This window comes from Parasteatoda tepidariorum, chromosome 1, assembly GCF_982258835.1.
Source record: "Parasteatoda tepidariorum strain Cologne lab strain chromosome 1, Ptep-v5.0, whole genome shotgun sequence".
NCBI classification, from domain to species: Eukaryota; Metazoa; Arthropoda; class Arachnida; order Araneae; family Theridiidae; genus Parasteatoda; species Parasteatoda tepidariorum.
In genome coordinates this window covers 5,845,858-5,854,327 of record NC_141755.1, presented here as the reverse complement: position 1 = coordinate 5,854,327, position 8,470 = coordinate 5,845,858, and positions in this window count along the sequence as shown.

Below are 8,470 nucleotides of genomic sequence, written 5' to 3'. Positions count from 1 at the left end.
ACTTTTTGAAAATATATTATTATTCCATTTCAGATTAATTACATGTTTTTATGATGGATTAAAGTTGCAACTTCTGTGAATAAAATTAAAATAAATCATGAATGAAAAGTAATACTTTAAGAAATAAAATGGTGTGTTTACGCACCATTAATTTGTTCATTGGTGCGTAAACACACCATTTTATTTCTTAAAGTATTATTTTTCATGCACAAAATTTTTTCAGTTTTCATGTCTTAATGAATGTAATTTTAACACATCTCAATGAAAATAATGCCTTATTCTTTAAAAGTTCTATGCTTGGCCTGAAATGTATTCATTTATACTTCATTTTCGAATACCAAGTTTTTTGTTAATGGTTTTTTCCGTTTTAGTGTATGTTTTAGGAAAATATGACAGGAGCTTATTTCTTGATGTTCAAGAAACTTAAGTTTAGAGATTTATAGAGCAAAGACATTTCAGAATTTTTCCATTCTTTTGATAGGATTAATACAAAATGGTGTAGAGTTAGGAGCAGGAAAAATATTGACTCCAGTGTGTTGGGAAAGTTCTTGTTGGTAGTATTGACTATACCTCACAGCGATGTTACCTTTTGGAGAATATTCAGCTTCAGAAGTCCTTAGAAAATTTATTTTCAGAACTTCAGCCGAAAATTCAGATAAAATTTACACTTTTGTCTAAACAAACTTTGGAAATTTAGTTAACTATGAAGGCAAACCAAAAAGAGTTTTGTTTTCAGAAAATTTCTGATTACGTGTTTCAAAAAAATTCTAAGTTTATCAATTAATCTGTTTTTAAAATAATAGATTAATATATATACTGTAACTTTTAGGAGTAAAAATGTTACTGAAGCAATTTTGATGTGTGTATGAATTGTTTTATGTTTTGTTGTTATTTAATTTATCGTACTATGTCGTTGCTGCAAAAAATCTCCAGCTTTTGAATTTCTGAGATTGGCAAGCCTGCCTTAGTCGTACACAGGTAAATATATCACTTGTCTGACTTTCACCTTTTTTTTTTTTTTTTTGACAAAATATTAAAATGGGAAAAGTAGAAGCAAAACAATAGGATCAAATAAAAGGAAAAAAAAAAACACATTCAACACCATTACAATAAAACAAATTATAAAATACGAAATCTCATCCAATTTTAGCCGATGACGGAATTTTTTTACTTCTAAATATGTGGTTTTACTATTTTATTTTTCTGTTCTTAAAATTTAGGAAAGTTAGACTTTCGTCGCGATTTATATTAGAAACTTTCTTCATAAAATTTGCCTGAAACATTTGTTAAAATTGTTTTAATGTAGTCAGGGTGCATCGCGTTTTTAAAAACCGCTTTAAGGTGCTTTTTTTCGATTTTCATTTTTTAAAAGCCCTTAAAGGTGCTTTTTTTCTTTTGGTGTTTTTAAAAAGTGCTTAATTTTCCCTTTTCTAAAATGATATTTTTCCTTTACCATGTTAACTTTCGCTACGAATTATGCAGAAAGACACATTGTTCAATTCAACGTTTTCACAATTAATTCAACCCCAATCTATTTCGCCGCATCGTCAGTCCGTAGCGTATAAAAAGGCCATTCGATTTACATAATTCAAAAATTTTGACAATTGTCAAAAACAATCCCAAAAGTTTTTTTTTTTGACATGACAATTGTAACCAGATAAAACCGTCAACTGTCAAAAACTTTCCAACCCTACCTAATTATATTTTTTAAGTGCTTAAAAATATTCTTTGAGTGCTTGAAAAGTGCTTCAAAGGTGCTTATTTTTTGTTGAATAATTTTGCTGCGCACCCTGTGTAGTGTATGATATAAATTTTTATCAAGGATACATTTAACATCACAGTCATATTGTTCATCATTCAATATTTATTTTATCACATTTAATACAATATACCAATATACAAACGTTTACAAAAGACACGGGCTGATATGAAATATTAAATAAAGGCAAAATCGAAGCCTTTTTTTTAAACTCTGAATATTTGCAACACTTTCTCAACAGTTAGTATATAAGTTATATTTCTTTCATCTATGAATACCAGTCACTAAATAGTCATCTATCTATATTCATCCCATGTGAGGAATAAAATATATAAATATCTATTAGAAAGTTATTAGACTATTATTTGAGCATGATCTAGCTCAATATTTATTCCCTTTTTTGACCAAGTCAAAATTTTAGACACTCACTCACCGTTTTTTTTTGTGATATTATCTTCGTTTTTGTATCTATTTCGGAAAATAGTTACGGTTTATAAATGTATTTTAAAGAGACTCGTTATTTGAAAAAAAGAGAAGCAGTTTTTTAAAGAATTAATTGCAACAAAAGAAACGTTCTCATAGTAGATTCGACGAAAATTTCATAGATGTAAAAGAAAATCTGTAATTAAGATGATAAGCTAGTGAACTGTCATATAGAGGAAACTAGAATACAGTTTAAATTTAATTCTGGGTTACCAGAACCGCGCCGTTAGCATTGTACGTTTATTTGGCAAGCTAAATAGCGAGAAATACTGCACGCAATTTAGTTTGCTCGAATGTTCTGCTCTCATAACATAAATCATATCTCCAAAATAAAATAAATGCGAGAATATTTTTTTCCACCTATATCAAATAAAGGTTATGGCCAATATAAATCTTAATACATCTGATTACTGTAAATAGAACTGCCTAATCCCATAAGAAGGTGTATTCTTTTAACTGATTCGGAAGTGGCGCAAAAAATGTATTTTGCAAATAGTCGTAGTTAGAACTGTTTAATTTATCACTGCAGTGCTTTCTTTCTTGTACTTTACTTTTTGGAAGTAAAATAGGCGTATTAAGTTCACGTGTTAAACCCACTCCGTTACCACGGTATCTACAAATCTTGTCTTTTCTCCACGCCTTCTGTAGAAAGTCTTGTCTATAGAAAGAACTCCCCTTCTCACAAAGTCTAAGGCCGTCTGCTGCTATGGAAACAAGAAGCAGCGCATTTCAAAGCGGGTCGCTTCTCTTCCCCCCGGTTCCCTTTCTCTCGCTGACCCGAACTAAAACCTGCCAAATATTGAGCCACCATCCCTACTCGAAATAGTTAAACTTCGTAACCATAGTAACCGCCCCTGCTCCAGTCGAATGGCGAGGGGAGTTCTTTTTGTAGACAGACTATATATACCACTTGATGATTTCCTGAAACGTAATGATGATTTTCCATAATCATGATAACGAAGCCGTGGTGGCTCAGGTGATAGAGCTTTCGCCTTCCAATGAGGTTAACCGGATTAGAATCCCAGCGATCACTCTGCTCGCACCGACCATAGTGCTGACGTAAAAATATCCTCAGTGGTAGATGGATTATGGGAATCCCCTTGTCTTCGGGCTAACCGTGAGTGGTTTTCCTCTCCATGTAACGCAAATTCGGGTCAGTTTCATTCAATTTCTCCCAATACTTGAAACAGGAGTGACCTTGTCTTCTGGATTGGGTTCAAAAGTACAAGGAAATGAAGTTGGACATAAGTAGTCGTAAACCCAAAATTGGGTCGGCTGTTCAGCAACGGTTATAAAATCAAATCATGGTAACGGAGAGTGGAAAAATTGCGTTACCTCGAGTACCTTGTCAATTCTATCTAAGAAGAGTTTATATACATAGCTAAATTATTTTGAATTTGCGATACTTTTTATTTATTTTCATCAGTTTTCTCATTAGGATGGGAAATTATTTGTTTTCTTCATTAGATATATTTTGAGTGTCTAATGTCACATATTAAAGTTTCGAAATTGATTTGGAATTTTTCTTCACTTCTGCTATAAAAAGCAAGCACCCTCTGCTGAAAAAAACTAAATATTCATTTATTTTAAGCTTTTAAGCAGAGCAAATAATTTCTAACGAGTCGAATATTAGCTTTAGAAGAATGAAGGAAGTTTAAATAGCTACACGGTAGTTAAATTTTACGAGATTGCAGCTCATCAAATTATGAAATTTCTATGCCAAACAATTTCCAGTTAAACAAATAAGGTAAATAGCACCTTTAGCTTTTTTAATAAAACAGTAATCAATGGCAATTAGCCAATCAGATTGATTTTACTAATTCAGACACTCATATGAGAGACTTTTTTTTATTCATTATTATTATTACCATTTCAGTACTGTATTTAGCATAAACTATTTTTAATTCTGAAAAACAGCCAAATTTAGCGTTAAATAGCGCCATTTGGCAAAACCACTTGAAAATGGCTGTTGTAGCCTCAAATACAGAGCAAATACTTTGCTTACTTAATTTGGAATGAAATGTTTAGTATTAAAATCCTAAATTTTATAAATCAGTTTGGATTAATTTCGTTTAAAGTTGGAATAATTATGTTCTCCACACGTATTCATAGAATTTTAATGATTTGTTAATATATAATTAAGATTTAGAAAAGCTGACAAGTTAATCTTTGTTAATTATCGTTCATTATGTTTTTATTTCCTTTCTTTGAAGTTGTTTGAATAAAGTCGATGATTTTATTTATTGGTTTAATTATAAGTATGGATAAAAAAAGAATTATTAATCAAAGCAATTATGCCATCATTTTATAAATTTCATATTTGATTAGCACAAAATAAAGTATTAGAAATTAAGATCAACGATTCTTATGTTCATAAAAAATGAAATTGTTTGTCACAACAATTTTTTTTTAATTGTGAACATTTTTGATGAATATAATAAAATATGTTTCTGACAATCGTATTTAAATTTTTCAATTTAAGTAATTAAATCTATTAAATAACTAAGCAATTAAACGAATAGTTTTATAAATTTTGAAAATTCCTGAGTGCAGAACCATTGTCACTTTTAATTATTTTCTGTTTGACAGCTCCATTTTTCCATTTAAATTTTGCTGATATTTTTTTTTTAAAACTCTTGATAAGAACTATAAAAAATATCGCATGGATGTCCAAGAATGCCCATCATAGAATGCCAAGAATGCCCATAACATTTTAATGAATTCCATTTTTCTGTTTTGAGGATAATTTAAATTCGTGCTTAATAAGATCTAGCTGCGTATTGATTAAATAGTTTAGGTAGTTAGTCATTTTAATCAAGCCTAATATATAAGGCATTTTAAGTGGTAATTTAATTATGAGGAAACTTACAGATTTTAATGCCAGACAACATTAATCAATCTTTGATTAGTTTTAGAAGAGTTGTTTAGCGAGTATATGTTAAGTCACGTAACTATGCATATATGAATATTTTTGTTATGTTACTTATTGCAAATTGTCACCGTTTTTATAAAAAGTGGAAATTTACTTTGAAAGTCTAAGACAAATTGACAGTCGGAATATTTGGAGTATTTATGTTCGAAGGCGAAAAAAAAAATTTCTAGTATCTACTACATAGATTAGCGATTTAGCATTACGGTAAAAGCAAAAATAAAGCAACCATTAATTTTTTTTAAAAAAAAATATTTTTTCTTCAAAACTTTTAACAAATATATCGCGATTCTTCTACGTGGACTAGTAATTCAGCATAATATATAAATAAAATATTATAAAAATAAGGATTAATTTGTTTGAATTCTTTTTCTTCAAATAATTAAATATCTCGCAAATTCGCTACCTGAATCATCTGATCTGCATAAGATTTAAATAAATTACCGTAAATAGTAAAATCAAAGCAACCACTATTTCTTCTTTGAATTTTTTTAAACATAATTTTTTCAAATTGTTCATGAATCTTTTATGTGGATAAGCAATTCCGCATAAGATATAAATATTGTAAAAAATCAAAGGTTAATTTACTTTTTTAATATTTTTACTTCAAATAATTATCTTGTGACTCTGTTACATGCTCCCGTATTTTATTAGAAGTGTTAGAAAACAAACAGAGCCTACAGCGTGTAATAAATATAGCATGAGCATAGATCATATAACAAACATAGCATGAGCATTGAGAATCTTAAAACATATAGATCATGTAATAAAGGTTGTGAATAACGAAGCCACAATGAATTAATTTTAGAATATTTTTGCCTTACATAATTAAAATATATTATTCAGATCTTCCATCAATCTTATAAATCTTTTTTTTTTCTTTGATTTTATTAACTCGGAATATTGAGTCGTCCAAACTTTATAATTGTAATAAAAGATGAAAGCAGGAAATTGTTTACATTTATGCTAACTTTTTAAATATTGTTAAAGCATATCATCACAACATTTCACCAATGCCACAAAGTGCAGAAACATTTAAGTGCACGCACACAAATGCATGAGTTTTAGTAAATAAATTTTTTTCAAATACCAACATTTCCACTTTTTAACCCATGTACGTACAACAGGAAATAGTACATCGAGTCGAATGTGTTACAACAACAATAAACAACAAAGTTTCAAAATAATGAATGATCATAAAACTTTACAACCTGTCAGAAATTATAAATTTTCTTTTCTTTAAATGTGTCGTTTCTTCATGCTAAATGTACATCAGATATCAGTACACTAATTTCATCTATTTTTTGACAACTTTAAAAAAAAAAAAAAATACAATTACTTTTTTTACAACAACAAATTGGTTGAAGTTTTGCGATTCTGTTCGATATAGTTTAACTGGATAGATTTTGGAAGTTAAATAGGAGTATAAATAGTTAACAATAAAATCTATACCGCATTTTGGAAATAATACTTGGCTATAAAAATCAAGTTTTTCAAAATCTCGTTTTTTTTTAAATGAGGTTAAAAGAAGAAAGTACTTACACTGATAGCCGACGAGTATTATGGAAAACTGAGAAAGAGCAAATTGGAATTACAAAGCAAAATTTGCGTTCTACTCAGAAATGAATATGACTCCTTCAGCGAGTCAAAATTTGACTCTATGTTTCATTTCAACGGGATACAGAATGACTAAACATGGTATTTTTTCCTACAAATTTAATAGTTTTATAATTCTCAAACTAATTGTTAAATCTTAAATTTAGACATAAAAATGTCATAAATTCAAATTAGTTATTAAAAATAAGATTAAGTAAAGTTTTATGAACATTCTTATTACCTTTTTTTGTTACAGAAATTCAACAATTAGTTTACAAGTTTTTCACACAAATAAGAGGACCTGTTTTATTTTTAGTTAAAATAGAGATTAAATCATGTTCACATAAAGGGCAAATAATTAAGGACAATTTTTTATTTTAAAAAAAGAGAATTTTATTTAAGCATTTTTTTGCCAAAGCGTAATCACAAGAGGATGAATAATTTTTGAAAATTTAAATAATGTTTCTTTTAAAAAATATGAAAGTGCTGAAGCTGTAAATATGAGAATATCGGTTTCAAAACAAAATTTCTTTAGTTTATTTATTTATTATTTAATCTTGTTCGATTCTGATGGAAAAATAATATTCCACCTGCTTTCGCAATTTTTTAAAACTTCGCAGCTAGATGCATTTATTTTAATTTTATAAAATATTTAAAAATTAAACATAAAAATTAAGATGGGATTATTTTGCTTTTTGAAAAATACTTTTTTTCGAGAGTATTTTTGTGAAAAATTATTTGTAGACCATAAATTTAGAAAAGTAGGTGATCAATGAATTAAATATCAATAAAATTAATAAAGAGCCAGTTCTTGCATAAAAATCTGGTTGAGTAACACTTTAATTTACAAAACAATTATAATTTTTTTTTCAAAAATATTTTTGTAAATTTAAATGTACCTGATAATTCTTTTTTCTTTCATGTGAAAGTTCTAAAAATGTGTTGAGCAGTGGTCACAGCCTTTCTATTAATTTATTAAACAGTGGTAGGAGACTTGTCCATATTTCTTGATGAAGCAAGATGCTTAACTCTAAAGGCATTTTAACTATTTAAGTATTAATATTCAGTTCTAAAATTGCTTAAGGTTTTATTTTCAAAATTATGTAAAGTCTAATAATTAATTATTTTGTTAGTTTTAGATTAAATTAAAACTTTTGATTGCTATTTTGAAGTAAATTGAGTAGAATTTTTATTAAACGCTGTGACCAATGGCTTAAGTTAATGAATGAAATCAATGGTTAATAATAATAAAACAAATAGTAATAAAATCTGGTATATTACTGTTATCATCACAATTATATATCGAGATGGTGCTTTCTATGGTGTATTAAACCAGGGTTCGTATGCAACCTGGAAAAATTATTAACTGGTATTAATTTTGTTATAAAGAAGCTGAAAACTTCTTAAGATCAGCATTCACTGTTGTATTAAAATTCATTTTCGCTACCGTCGGATCTATATATGCTTACTTAGAGAAAATAAAATATTCTGGTAGCTATAAATATAATAATGTAAAAAGCATTATTCCCTTTTTTTAAAAAATTTTTTCCTAGTGTGTATGAACCCTGTAAACATAAAATCTGAGTAATTTAAAGTGTAATCTGGTTTTATAAGTTATTACTGGTTTGTACTTCGACAAATAACCACACCCTCAAAAACTATCAAAATGAGGGAATAAAAATCAATAAAATCCAGTGCATAAT